Source organism: Gopherus flavomarginatus, chromosome 12 (assembly GCF_025201925.1).
Source record: "Gopherus flavomarginatus isolate rGopFla2 chromosome 12, rGopFla2.mat.asm, whole genome shotgun sequence".
Classification (NCBI taxonomy): Eukaryota; Metazoa; Chordata; order Testudines; family Testudinidae; genus Gopherus; species Gopherus flavomarginatus.
This window is the reverse complement of record NC_066628.1, coordinates 42,273,444-42,288,972: the sequence shown is the minus strand read 5'-3', so window position 1 is coordinate 42,288,972 and position 15,529 is coordinate 42,273,444. Positions and strand designations below refer to the sequence as shown.

The 15,529-nt window shown below is 44.1% G+C and overlaps 1 protein-coding gene across 1 annotated transcript in view; it reads left to right on the top strand.

Moving 5' to 3' along the window:
* Window positions 1-15,529, top strand: part of MMD (monocyte to macrophage differentiation associated) — a 142,351-nt gene that overhangs the window by 41,498 nt on the left and 85,324 nt on the right. The window contains exon 2 of the mRNA XM_050920136.1: window positions 402-508. The gene's annotated coding sequence lies outside the window, so the exon portion shown is untranslated. The remainder of the gene's footprint in view (window positions 1-401; window positions 509-15,529) is intronic.

The following is a 15,529-nucleotide window of genomic DNA, read 5'->3' as shown; positions in this document are numbered from 1 at the left end:
GAGAGATGAGAGGAAGCTAAGGTGATGGCCATTAACAGAGAGAGTCACTTAATGTTCCTTTGTTAACAACTTTCTATTTAAGTTGTCCTTGCTCTGCTGATCTGTGCACATTGTTGCTTATGAACTCTAAGAACAAGTAATGCTTACTCCCACTCAACTCGGTGGGACCATTCGTGTGAGCAAGTATTCAACATAAGGGTTGCAGAATCAGGTTCTAGTTAATTAAGCCTCATGACATCCTGTGTGATGGGTGAATATCACTATTTCAGTTTCTTTCTGTAAAATGGAAACATGGAGAGTTTAGGTGACTTGACTAAGATCACACAAATCAGTGGCAGAGCCAAGAAGCCCCAGGAGTCCTGGTTGCCTCTAGTGCATTCTAATCTCACTTTTTTTCCTAGGAGTTACCTGTGTCCATGAGGGGTTCTTTGGGAGATGGTGGCAGAAGATTTAGAGGCTGATTCTAACCTCCAGTGACTTCAGTGGAGTTACACCTGCATTACACCAGGTCAGAATCAAGACTGTGGAGCTAAATTTTCAAAAGAGCTCAGGGCCAGACCTTCAGGTGCTCCCTCTTCACAACTGGGGCCACATTTTCATAAGACTTTGGCTCCAATTTAAGCATTTAAATAAAGTCCAGATTTTCTAACTGCTCAGTGCCCAGCAGCTACCACTGTGATACTTATGCCCATTCCAGTCAATGGAGTTGTATCCAGTTACAGCAGTACTGAACTAGGCTCATTTTCTACCTCTGCTCCCCTCCCTACCACCTTCCACTCATCTGTCTCCAGCCTCTGCTCTCTCACGCCATACAGTCTCACCACAGCTGATTATTAGCACCTTTTCTTATGTTTCTCCTGTGGTGTATTGGATATAGCGCTAGCCTGGGTCTCAAGACTCCTGGATTCTTATTCCTGGCTCTGCCACTGGCTTCCTGGGTGACCTTGGGCAAGTCATTTCATCTGTAAAATGGGGATAAGAATACTGGCCTCTTTTTTAAAACAATTTGAGATCTACTGACAAAAAGTGCTATATGAGAGCTAGCTGTTATTACATTTATTATCTGCTTTCTCTGAGGCCTTGTCTACACTGCCACTTTACAGCACTGCAACTTTCTCGCTCGGGGTGTGAAAAAACACACACACACACACACACCCTCCAAGCGCTGCAAGCAGCACTTGTAGCTACTCCCCTCATGGGGGTGTCTTTTTACAACACTGGGAGAGAGCTGCCATGGCAGCGCTTTAACGTTGCTAGTGAAGACATGCCCCAACTCCCTACTGAAAAGTTTGGAACCAGATCTTTACCCCTCAGTCCTGTACAAGTTAATAAGAATGGGAGAGAGAGAAAAAATGTCTTAACTCTGTGATATTCAAATACATATATAAAAATACATAAAGAGTTCTGTGATACAATTTGTATCAAAAATGCAAAGTGAAATAAAGCTGTTATATTATGGCATGATAAAGGTAATTGTATGGGTTGGAAATGATTCAGGAAGAAGAGGCTTCATGGTTATCTTAAATGGCTGCAACTTGTGTTTTTAAATTATGTCAAGGGCATCTAGAGTATATGGATGGATGCCATTGCAGCACTCCTATAAATTGGAACCAATACATTAAATAAATGAGGATGCTTCCAACTGTTCAGTGCTAAATGGGACAGATCAGCTGCTAACTAAGTCTTGACTAATGATTTTATTTGGTGCACAGAAGAACAGATAACTTAAGCCAAAGATCCACTTTTGATGATGATTCAAATGAGCCACGTCCAAGTGAGATATTCCTTTCTTATGCAGAACTGAGCCCTCTGTTCTCAAAGAACACATTCCCCTATGACAGGAACACACTCCGGGGTGCTGGACTTCTTGCCAGAGACTGAGGCAATAACTGAATGTATTGCTGGATACTACTTCCTGCAGGGATTTCTACCAGCCCACTGATCAACTTGTGGCTAAACTGCCCTTGTCATGGGATGGAGGGTTGTACTCTCTGAAGATAGTGTCAGGAATCAGGCCTTGCAGCAGAGCCAGTCTGTGGGCCCTAACAAACACAGCTGGCCTGTTGTAGGTTATCTGATTGGCTACATTGCCTGACTGGAGGAAAGAGTCAGCTCTGTCTCTTGACACTGGCCTCTAACTCTGACTCTGGGCTCCTATTTCTGGCTGCCAGTTCCAGTCACTAGACATGACCACTCATGTCCTGGTCTCTGACAGTCTTTGAGAACATTTGCCATTTGGAATGCTCCGGGTGGCACCAAAGCTTGCTTATCGGAAGTATCTTCATAAGCCCAATTTCCAAGCCACATCAAAGAGGCATGATCTCCAGCAGAGTTAGGGAACCACACACACACACACACAACACACACCCACTGCTCCTTGCTACCATCCTTCAATGGGAGCCTCGCGCCAGATACAGGAAACGTCATAGTTCCATGTTCCACCAAGCAGATACCTTTGTCTCACTACCATGTTATTAAACAGCTAAGAGAAGGAGAAGTAAATGAGAGACCAACTGAGTGACCAGCAGGTCCAGCTCCTAGGTGGCGGGGAGGGGGAAGGAGGCTCTGTGGCGCATGCTACTCTCACCAGCAGGTACCAGCCCCACAGCTAGGAGTGTTGAGCCAGTGCTCGGGCAGCGCGCGGAGCCCTGTGGCCCTCCTGCCTAGGAGCCAGACCTGCTGGCTGCTTCCAGGGCACAGCGCAGTGCTCCAGGACAGGTAGGGACTAGCCTGCCTCAGGTCCGCAGCACCGCCGACACCTGGTCACCTTATAATTTATACAGCATGCAGGGCCTGCTGGGATAACCAGGCCTACGAGTCCACCCTAACTGTAAGCTCAGGTGTAAGAACTATAGGAAAGTTCATAAGATGTTACTATAACAAATGTTGCTGGAAAGTAGGTCAAATTCCTTTCAATAATGAATGTTATAAATAGATGCAAGAGGTCTGACAAGGAGACTAAATTAGTCCTAACAAAAAAGACCTTAAGGAAAGACCTTTAGGGGGGAAAATAGGGAAGAACAGACCAAGGCTACCAGAGCAAGCTTCATTATCATGGCTGCCACTCCAATAGTCTGCTTTATCCTAATCCTGAGGGATGTCCTGATCAGATCGGGCCAGACAGAGGGACCCAGATGACATCACTGCCCCTTCCAGCCCCAGCTGATTCCCAAACACCAGCTGAGATGAAATGGGATTGGACTTTTACAACAGCTCCAGCCCATCTCATTTAACAACTTCTCTTTCCCCTCAAAAGACAGTTATTGCCATCTTTGATACCATCTAAGAGACTGTCAAACAAGGGTTTTTTCCTCCTAAAGCTCTCTCCAGCTAAAGAGAAAGGGAACAAGGGAGGTTGTTAAAATGAAAGCCTGATTTAACACTTTACATTTCAAATCCTTTGACTGTTTTTCCTTCTTATCTTTAATAAAAGGATTAAAGGATTTTTACTGTTGTGTTTGCCATGGTACTAAGCAGACTGAGGTCTCTGTATACCAAACCCCAAATCTCATTTAACACTGTTTAATGTTAGACAGTGACTGGGTTATGTTAATACCTTTAGCCCCCTTTATTCCATCTAAAGTAATACAACAGGCCACGCAACTGAGTGAGGGAAGTGCATGTGTGTGTTGGGGGCTTCACCCTCTTCTCCCCACTCCCAAAGTGGGAAGCTCCATTCTGGCAAGAAGAGGAAAAGACAGACTGCAATAATTTAGCTTGGCCCTGAGGGCTTCAGTATATCTTGCCTTTCCTTAGGTTTTCCAGTCAAGTAGGCCTGTCATTAAACTTGATTGGCCTCTGCCTGGCCATTAGCTGGATGCTAGTTCCTGAGCAATGCCAGAGTAATTGGACATGATTTGTTGTGTTAACAGGAGTGTATCACCAGCTCTGAACTGAATCAAGTCTCTAGAAATTTCCTTGCAGCCAGGGGCGCTGGAACAATTTGTATAGTGGGGGTGCTGAGAGCCATTGAACCAAACTTTTAACCCTGTATATGATGGAAACCACTGCAAGCCAGGGGGTGCTGTAGCACCCCCAGCACCTCCTAGTTTCAGCATCTTATGCTTGCAGTTTCTCTATTCTCTGAACTAACTAGGGAAAATGCAGTACAAATTACAGGGCGCTTGTTTGTTGGTGCATAAAACCCAGAGCAGCCAGGACATTCAAGAGTAAAACCAAACCCTTAGAATTAGGTTACTCTGTGATCCCTTTTTTAAAATCTGCTCACCCGTATGGTTACATGACAATTTTGCAGATTGCCAACAAAAAAACCCCAGCTCTGAGAGAGTATGTGTGTCTAGAAAAGGCCAGGTACGTGACTCAATGTTCATTTCACAAACACATGCCCTCTCCTAAGCGCTGTTTTGATTGGCAGTCTGGAAAGCATCAGTGTTGGCAGAATGAACATTGTCGCTATGGTACACCAGAGACCGACACAACATAACATAACCATCTCACTGAATGGATGCACAGTTTAAAAACTGATCAACAACGTGATGTAACCTTAAGTGTCCCTATCTGTTTTGTATTATACACGTGCATATATAACCTTTGACAGATAGGCACTGATCCAAAATCCAGTGAAATCAGTGTTAGAATTCCTACTGGCTTCAATGGACTTTTCAGAAAAGATTGTAGACTAGTAAATAAGGGCCTGGACGCAACAAAGCACTTAAGAACATGCTGAAAGTTAAGCAGCTTCTTAAGTGCACTGCTGAATCAGAGCCAAGAAGACTAATGAAATACACTGGACCAAAACCATGTGCACCTTTACAAGTCAGAGACCCAATCATTCTTACTCCCACTGGTACCAATGGTAGAAGTCCCATGGACTTTGGCAAGATAAGGATCATATCCAAGGACAAGCATCTTCAAATCAATGTGTTTGACTATGAGGCAATGCAGCTCATTCAAAATAGGGAAATTTTCCTCCCATAGGAGCCATGTTGGAGCTAATCCAAAGTCTTATCAACCAAACCAGCCCATCAGGAAGTACTATGGTTAAAGGAACACTCTCAAGGCTGGCACTATAAACCCATAATCATCCCTAGACCTGCTCTTACTTTGATTGGTGAACATACTGTGCCATCCACTTACCTCCACTCTTTAGAGCAGGCCATCTTGGAAAAATCCTGCTCCTCAGGACACCCTTGTTAAAGCAAGTTAACTTCAGAGCTTTGATCTTCTATCCAGAGCCAGTACTGGGACCCACAAATCTAGCACCCAAGCAGAACTCCAGAGAGGTCATTTGGGCCCAGATCCTCAGCAGTATTTATTATCTAATTTATGTATCTATTTGTTTATTACATGTATTATCATAGTGCCTAAGAGTCCCAGTCATGGACTAGGACTGATGCGCAAGGTGCTGTACAAACAGAACAAATAAAAAGACAGTCCCTGCCTCAGTTTAGTCACCTAACTCTCACTAATTTCAAATTGATTTGAACCAATGGGAGTTAGGTGACTAAATACCTTTTAGGCTCTCAGCCTCAGGGTCTTCCACCCCCCAAGCTCAAACTTCTTTAGAGGCCTGCAAAAGTTCTGTCTGCCCTTTTTCCTCTCTTTTCTTCTTCTTCATGAACCTTAGCATTCTTCTGTGGTTTGGCCAGAACCCAGAGTGGAAGCATTGGAGAAAATCTTTAGACAGAGCCTTTACTCATGAGAGTTCCAGCCCAATTCTGCAAACTCAAGGGATTCAGAGAAGCCTTGGGATTGATGAATGCTTATCCAAACTGCATGTGTAAACTACAACAGCTAACTAAGAAGGTTCTAGCAAGAGAGAAATGGGATTTTAATTTCACATCTGAAAAGGAAATAATAAATGTGCTTTCCTCCAAGATATTGCATTAAGTCTGATTAATTTCACTAATATACTCCAAGCAGTCTTTTTCCCCCAGCATGAGTGTTCTTGGCTCCCTGGTCTTTGAGAACAACTGCTAGGAGACAACAAAAACCATAAACCCAAGCTATAAATCAGAGCTGTCAGTCTTCCCCGCCCCATTATGTAAACAGAAAAAGCCTACACAATTATTATTCAATTTTGTTAGTTGGCTCCACTCTCCTTCTCTGGAGACAATTCCCTTTCGCAGTTAGATTTAGGCGATATGTGAAGTCGTGCTGTAAGCAGAACGGAGCTTTAATTGTAACAGCAGTCTCATATGTGATCTTGCCAGTTTGGGTTTTACAGATTATTGCTTTAAGCATTTTAATACCCAGAAAAAATAAATCAGGAAATGCTGACTGAGATCCAAAGCAAAACAGATTCCAAATATGCAAGTCTGCTGATTGCAGTATTTGGAGCTCATGCTCTTCTTGCTGTCTGTACCCCTGCCACTATAGAGATGTCTTATCGAAAGCCCCACTTGAATTAGCTTTTCCAATCCAGAAGAAGGATCATGTTAGATTGCTTTAGATTAAGCCATGATTGAAATTTTCAAGGGCAGCCTTTCGAGGCAAGATTATTTCCCTGGTTTCTTCTGGAAAGGGAAGATTAATTTAGATGCGTCCGTAAGACACAAATCCTGCCTGCTATGACTCGTGCATGAGCTGAGAGACTGCAAAGTGAGCAGTAAACACCACACTCCAAATGTTTTAACCAGCTGCAGAGCAGATATACCCTATGAGTTCAACTCAACTCCCCACCTTACAGCACAGCCAGGCAGGTCCAATGTGTGATCAGGTTTCCACACCCTATGTGCACCATGGGAGCTCCCTCCAGATCAATGCTCCTTGGAGGTGGGAAGAACTATGTGGATCTCCCAGTCTTTATCTCCTCAAGCACAAAAAGGTGCTGCAAACTCCAAGACACTGGATGCCTGGAGTAGCAATCACAGAGTGGATTTGCTGTTACCCCTTGCTAGAGTCTGTTTGTACTAGCAGAGTCTTCAAGGGTCCAGCCAAGATGCTCAGGGTGGAAGCAGGATTTCTGCCTTGGAAAAGAGGTGTAGGGTGAAATCCAGGCCTCATGAAAGTCAATGGCTAGGCTTCTGTTGATTTTAGTGGGGCCAGAATGTTACCTACAGTCCATACACCTTTTCCTGTTGTGAACCGAGATGTATATTCAGGTGAGAAATAGCACTTCTTTGATTGCAGCCACGAAGGCTGAGATTTTCAAAAGTGCTCAGCATGGGCCTATCTCTGCTCCTGACAACTGACTCACTGACACCACTGAACTGTCTGGAAAAACCCTGCCTAAATGTAGCCCATCACTGTGGTTACAAAAAAAAAGACCCAAATTTCTTCCAAAGAAAGAGCATGGACCAAAATCAGAGAAATGGAGCAATTGATTGCCAGTTAGTGGAGGGAAAACGGGTCAAATGGGATGAACTGATTAAAAACAACAAAATCTTCATACACCAGACTCCTGATTTTCTGAATCCTTATTATCTGAACCTGGACATTAACCAAATCCCTTCAGATAAGAAAGGGATTTGGATAATGCTGAGGTTCGGATAATAGAGAAGACATCCCTGTGGGAAGTCACCCTGCTGCAGAATGACCCTGCAGGGAACCCACTGCAGCCTCATCAGTCAAAGAAAGGAGTGAGCAGGGCCATAACAGAGGAGATACAGAGGGCTCCTTCCGCTGCCACTTCCATCCTCTCAATTATCCGAACTCCCGATTGCCCAGCCAAACTCCTTGTACCCCATGCTAATTGGATAATCAGGAGTACACTGGGCACCTTTTACTAAAAAGTTCATGTTTTCCAACCTGACTCAGAGATTTGGTTACACGATTCCTACCAGAATCAATGGGATTTGTGTGGCTAAATCATCTAGCTGGCTTGGAAAATCTACACCAGCATGTACCCCTGCTTTGACTTACACCTGTTCTAGGGTAGGCAGGGCGGTCTAGTGGACAGGACACTGGATTGAGACTCTTCCACTAGCTTGCTGGGTGACCCTAGGCAAGTCATGTCTCTGTGTTGTGCTTCAGTTTCCCCATCTATAAAACGTAACAAATAATGATACTTCCTATGTAAAGACAAATACAGCACTCGCCACTTCCAAACCTTTACATGAGATGGAGGACATTACAAATAATCCTGTATTGACTCTTCATCTGAATTACAGTTTTCATCCTGTGGGTGGCACCAGTCCACCAGGTGCCTGGAAAATCTGCTTTTTGAGTAATAGGGTTGACCTTAGTCCTAAAATTTGGACTATAGGCTATAGTCCTATAACAGGCCTTGGGATTCCCAACTAGTACATATTAACTGAGAATGGGGTCAGCCTCAATTGAGCCCCATACACCGTCTGTTTTCCCCTTTGAACACAAAAAAGAATGGCTACATATCAGTATTTGCGTCAAGATCAGTTTTGCCCATTGAGACAAGAGCATTAACAAGCCCTGCATTTTTATACACTCCCTGCAGGCTTCATGCATTTTTATTTCCGAGTCTGCTTCCCTTCGGCCTCATAAATCGTCTGGCCAAACAAATCATAGTGCAGAAGTCATTCTAATATGTTCTGGTCTGCGTGATGCCACAAAGCCATCTGCACACAGAGCGTTCTGCAGAAAGAATAGCCACCCCAAAAACTGTCTTTCAGAATGTCGCGAGGAATGTTCTTACCCTAATGATGGTCGGATGGGAGTCCTTCCATTGACATCAATGGGCTTTGGATCAGGCCCTGAATGAATGAAGCCCCACTCGTGTAAAAATCAGGTGACATACCCAAGCTAATCAGCTCCTATTATTCCAGCCACTCCAGAGTCAAATGCCATATGGAGCATATCCTCAGCAGGTGGTGTTGAGACAATTTACACCAGCTAAGGATCCAGCCCTGTGACCTCAGCCTTTGTATTCCCTGACCAATGCTAAATTTCCCACTAAGTTTCACTGAGGGACGTCCCGATATTTCTAACCTGTCCTGCTGCCATCTCCTTGAAGCAATTGCCTCACATCAGACAACAGAATAAATGTTAACCCACATAAAAGGCTGGGTCTGAAGCATGTCATGGTTCCTAAAATATCCTGCTCACTGGGCAGTGTGTGCTGTTCTAAGGTCAGCCGTATGTGAGTGGACATTAGGTTAGAAAATCTCCTCTTAATACGTTCCATATGACGAATATCTGTGTGTTTACAGGGAGGAGACGATAATGGACTTTGACTTTTGGACAGGCTGAAGGAAGATTTCCTTTTTAATTAGAATGGGCTGACAGCTGTAATTTTAAGAGCATAATTGATGACCAGGGCTTGTTTACACATGAAAGTTGTTCTGGATTAAGGGAGGGTATGAATTTAAAGTGGAGTAACTGGATGTGTGGACACAGACCTTATTCCAGAATAAGAATACCTTTTCCTGATTTAGCTTAATCCTATTAAACAGCTTGGCAGCATGGAAGGCTGATTCCCAGCCTATCATACCCACTGTTTCCTTGTACTGTCCGTCAGCTGCTCTGTATCCATCTGTTCTCTCTTGTTTTAGACTTTGCACATCTCTGGGGCAGGGATTTTCTTTTTGTTCTGTGTTTGTACAGGGGTTTTGGTCCAAGACTGGTGCTCCTAGGCATTATGGTTACAATAACAGCCGTCACTGTCCAGCTTGAATTTGATTAAGTCGTAGGCTGTCATGGCAAACCCCAGAGTTGTAGCTGAGCTAGTCACAGCCAAAGGGAAATTGCCAATGTTTGGGATTATATTTTACCTAACACTCATGTAAACCCTGTTTTGCCTCATATAGATTACACTATACTATACACTACACTATTGATATGTGTTGAATTACTGAAGAAAAGCCTTATTTCCGATTGGCCAATTGCTTCCCAAACATTGCTATTGTCTAGTCTGTTTTAAAGGGCCAGTGCCTCCTATTTAGCCTTTACAAGGCAGAGTGAGTATAGTCAGAGTACACAGAATTTGATGCATTTCTGCTCGCTATTTATGGTTGTTTAATTCAGATGTTTTCTTGCATTTAAGGAAATGACTCATTTATTTTTGCTCCAGGGTAGTTTGGCCAAAGAGGATATGGGTTTCGATTTTGCAAAACTTGGTCAGATGGGGTTATCAGTTTGTGAATCCAAATCCAAAATGAAGGGTGGCTTGGATCCAGGTTCCAATATATCTAACATCAAAGTATCTAAACCTGAAGTTGAGGGTTTGGATTAAGATTCAGGTTTTAACCCTCTCTTGTTCAACCATCACATCTTCCCCTACAAGAAGGAGCTTGCAGACGGCTTCTCTTGATGGGCTTCAAATACTGTCAAACCCTACTGTGCCATCCCAGTAAAAGTATGAAATGGTAAAGGTGCCTCTTAGTTCCCCTCCTTCCTTCTTAGGTGCAAGTTTTTTATTAGAAGAAGCCCAGAATTACAGAGTGCAGGGTTTGGATCCAGATTTCCCCACGTTTCTGGGGTCAGATCTGAGGATTTTAGTTTGAGCTTCCTTTCATTGTACTGACTCCTAGTAATTAAAGGAACGCAATCAACTTTTAACTTGCCTTAAAAAGGTTTTGGTCTAGTGGAGAATGGTCCATCAGGCTTTAAAATACTGCTATGTACTGAGAGCCAGATTATCAACCCTTTGCTCACCTTGGTGAACAGTTGCTAACTCAGCAAGTCAGACTGATGGTCCACCAATGGGTTTTACAGAAAAAATAAGATACAGGGCCAGATTCTCTGGTCTGTCCAATTCACTTCGTGCTTATGTAACACGAAGTAAACTTAAAGTGGGAGGAGATGTGCACCCAAGAACTCCCTCTACACATGGCAGCACAGAGCTTCTGATAACCACCTCCTGTGCTTGCTCTGCTGTCCAGCTCCACTGACTCTTGTGCAGGACGTGCTTCATGATGTCAGGAGAGGCAGGGCATGTGCTGGGGACCGGGAGGAAGGGGTGTCATGAGGAGGAGAGAAAAAGATTATGTCCATGGAGCAGTAAGGCTCCATTGTGCCCTATTCTTCCATTTTAAATTTAAATATAAAGCTGCCCCTTCAGATCACACCAGGAGGAGCAGCTGAAAATCATGGACCTGCAATCGGTTCCTTGTCAGAACCCATGTCCACTGACCTTGAGCTCTGCTCAGGAGCAGTGCGTCACTGGGTCCACCAATTTTTAGGCCCTGAACTTGTGCCTCTTGAAGTGAGTGTGCAATGGATCAGACCCTAAGCAACTAACTTAACATTTTCTGCTTTCTAAGAGACAAATGATAGTCGTTGCCTCAAGAGGAAAACCTAAGTCATCAAGTGCACGGCATATAAAAACCAGAGTTCTGCAATATCATGAGATAATTAACTCTCGTTCCTACTAATCTCTAGGATTCTGAACTAACTCTCATTCCTACTAATCTCTAGGGTTCTGTACTATGTTTGCTGATAGTCAGACTTTCTGATAACAAAATATGTGCAAAAACAGAATTCCCTTAAAAAATCGTCCTTGTTAAGGCTTTTATATTTTATTTTGGTGCTCTACCTTTAACAATGTACTGGCTCAGAAGGATTGTGATTCGAGATGCATCAGTTCTTCACCTTGTGGAGATGGGAAGACTTGATTTAGATTGAAAGGTCTTCGAGGCAGGGACTGTCTTTTTGTTCTGTGTTTGTACAGCACCTGGCACAAAGGGGTTCTGGTCCATGGTACTACATATTAATAACGCAGGGCCCAATTTCCAAAAGGATTCAGCATGCAGGGACTCCTCTTGCTCTCAGTGAGAGTTGCTAGGTGCTGAAAATTAGGCCACGTTCTTTCACGGGTCCTAAATGGGCTTTCGAAAATCCAGACACTTATTTCGGTGCTGAAATGAGAGCTGCTGACTACATCAATAATTTGTGAGAGGATCCCTGTGTCTGGTGCTGTCATTGGTACCCATGATTACCCATGTGGCACATCTCTAACTTGAAGCAAAAAAAAAAAAAGGATTTAAACTTTGGTGCTTTGAAAAAGTGTAAAACAATAACAAATGAAGCTAATAGTCAATGGAAAACAATATCTAATACTTTTAGGGAGGGGAGCACACAAATGAAAACTAAACTGCACTATATGGGCCAGATTTTGCTTTCACTTAAACCTTTGTATATCCAGAGTAAATCTACTAACAGCAATGGGGTTACTCCAAATTTCCAGCCCGGTCATTTGACTCTGTATTACAAACAGCACAAAACAAGTAATAGGGAATATAACACTCATTGTAAACACTCCTGAATGTCTATTGTGGACTCCTGCAGAGATCAGAAATACCCTGGGGACTGTGCTGTCAGGGTTATGGGTAGTAGAGAAAAGACAAGTGGTTTGGGCTAAAGAAGCTGTGCTTTCATTATTGGCAAATAACATGGCAGTTGGGTTGAGGTGGTTTGACAGGCCTGAGTTTCTGAATAGGTGTGAAACCACAGAAGGCCCAACTGTCTGAACTATGTGAGTACCAGGGGCCTGCCAGGAGCTCTTGGCTCAGAGTAATGGGGGCATCTCACAGGCAACACTGTCATCGCTTTGCAAAACTGTATCTATGTACACATGCAAAACATTGAAGCTGTGGTGCAGAAGTGGGAATTCAATCATGGCACTTTTCCTTATCACTAGTGGTTACGGATCAAAATGCTGCCAAAGGCAGCGTCTCTTCTAACTTGGAATATCTAAACTCAAGAGGGGAGGTGGGGATTGTTATCATAAAATTTCCTCTCTGCTTTTAAATCGTGCTGGAAGGTGAGAGGATGTGGGTTGTTTTCCTGAGTACAATAAGTTTCAAGTCGGTTCCACCTCTTGTGGAAACGGACCATAAATTGTTTTGGGAATGTGTAAATGCTCAAAATAGGCTCGGGCTTCAGTGGAGTTACTCTTGATTTGCACCAGAATTACCTTTACCTATTACTGTGATAATTACTCATTTATGGCTGAATAAAGAGAATTTTCTGTATTTGTATTACAATAGCAGCTACAGGCTCCAACCAAGATCAGAGCCCCATTATGTTCAGCTCTGTATAAACATATAAGGGACAAAGAGTTTATAATCTAAACAGACAAAGGAGGTATTGTCCCTATTTTATAAATGGGAAACTGAGAGATTAAGTGATTGACTCAAGATCAGGCAGAACATCTGTGGAAGAGGAGGTGAGTTGAACCTACTTCTTCCCGATCATAGACTAGGACTTTAGCCATGAGGCCAATACCAAATTCAGTTTTTCTAAGTCCAAGTCCAGTTCCTTAGCTACAAGACCACCCTTCTTCTATGAGATCAGAGGCATTGTTTGATGATTAAGGTAACAGAGCAGGATAGATGAGAGCTTGCTTCTACTCAGTGGAAGGAGAGTGCTTACCCCCTGTGATGGGGTATTGAAACCCCACACAGGGATAAAAGGGACTAAGGAGTAGTTCTGGGTCCAAGGAACCCCACTGCACCTGCAGAGCCTGCTCCAACCGGACGAGAGTTTAAAAGAGAGCCAGACAGCTCAGAGAGAGGGGTAGCAGGTAAGTCCATCCCCATGTCCTATCTGCAGAGCTCCTGAGTCAGGGCCTGGTAGGAATCCTTGCTGTGGGGAAGTGGGAGGAGGGTCTGCAAGGTGGTCTGCAAGTCGCAGCTACCCCAGGACCTGGAGGAGGGACTAGCCAGTAGGTAAGGATTAAAGAGCATATGGTTCTGTCTTTTCTTGGATTGTTTGTGAAGCTGTGACCATGCCTTGACTGGGAAAGGAAATGGTAGGAAGTGTCCCAGGGAAGCAGCTCCAGAGCGCTCCTGGGTGCTTGACAATGCTGCCATGTGTATGGCCCTCGGCTGGAGCCTGGCAGAGAGGGAATGCCTGGGCTCCCCTGCCATCCAGCTATGAGGGTGGCATAGCCATCTTTTGGGATAAGGGGGATAAAAACCTTGTAAGCCCTGAAGGAAGGGGATGAGGCCTTTTGGGGGTGCAGAGCTGGGCCACAAGCTCCTTGTGTGTGGGGGGGGGGAATGTTGGCCTTCTATTCTTTGATAGACTGTTACCTCAGAAAGGGGTGGGCTTCAGTGGGGAGCTGGCCAGAGGGCTGAGTTACTATCTACCAGAAGAGAGACCATCACAGTGCTGGAGCCACCACTGGCAGGGACCACTAAAGATGGGGGAAAGTTGTGACCCAGGGCCCTAACCACTAGGCTGTACCACCAGTAAACCCAGCCCTGTCACACACCCCTATGCTCCTGTACAGGCAAACAGTCCAGGGCCCAGTCTCGCACTTAAGGATCAAATCTGCCAACTCTTACATGGCTCCACTTCAGTGTAAGTGGCGGGCAGAATGAAGCCCTAAGTGCATCAGTAACTTAACTTGTGGGTGGGGGCCCAACTAAAACAAAAGAGTTGATGTCAGAGGATTTTGTTTCCACTTCGGCACAGATTTCTCAGAGCCTCCAAAACACAACACTTCACTTTCTGTGTGCGAGTCTGAGAGGAACATCTGGTAAAGGTTAGGGTCAAACGTATAAATGGGAGAAAGCACAGCCCATTTCATTAAAACACTCAATCTGTGACGTCAATTGAACTGATCAAGCCCTTCTGCATTGCAGTCAGGGAACCATTAACTTTATCCACTGGTGGAGTGTTTATATGGAAAATATGAAGCCAGGAAGTTTCTCCTGAGTGTGATATTAAGGCTACCAAAGTAGCTTGTTCTCCCATGTGTTTTTCTGCATGTGTTGCTTCCCTGCTCCTTCTCTCTAACACCAGCTCTTTCGCTGCAACTTAAGTCACTGCTTCTTGCCCTTTCTTCCGTTGCAGGGATGATGTCTCCTTTTCTTGTGTATTCTGTCAAGTATCACAGAAGTCTATGGATTCTGACCCAGTTCTCACATTTTGCTGGGAGTTGCAGCTTCCTACAACACATGCACAAAATGGCCTCGGTCCAAAATACACTTGGAAGAATTGGGACTAGGTTTTAGGAGTGTAATAAAAAAAAACAGCTTCCATGAGAACAAAATGCTTACTCCTGTAGAGTTGTTTAAAAATCTAGAGCATCTTTTAACAGTGCACGTAAAATATAAGGGAATCAGAATACACATGACTTATTTATGCAACAGTTTCACTGGAATTTTGTGGCTTTTCTAGTAAGCCTTTTCCACATTTTAATTTTTTTTTCCCCACAGATTTTCTCCAGCAATTCTGACCCATCCAAAGCCTGAAATTCTCTCACCAGTCAGCCTGTTTCTGCTGGGGAAGCTGGTTTTTTACTGTCAGGACTCAAGAAAAGGGGATTATTGAATGGGCTTGACGATAGTGTCTTTCAGAGGTCTAGTCCATGGGTAAAATTGAAAACATACATTATAAACCCAAGATCAGCAGGTGCCAAATGTCAGACTTTCAGTGCCAAAGCACAGAACTTGACAACATGAGCTTACTCTAGCAAGTGGCAGAGGACTATGCTCTTGTTCTCTGTGTCTCAATAATCTACCCAAGTGAACATGGCACATGCAGCAGACCTAAAATACATCTACTTCTGCTGGTAACAAAATGAGTGATGCCACCAATACGACATCTCACAGGTGTGCACAGCTTTCTGCAATTTGGGGGCTGAGTTCTGAGTTGGCCATCCCACAGACTATGCTCTGAGCAACTATGTTTCACTACTCCTGGT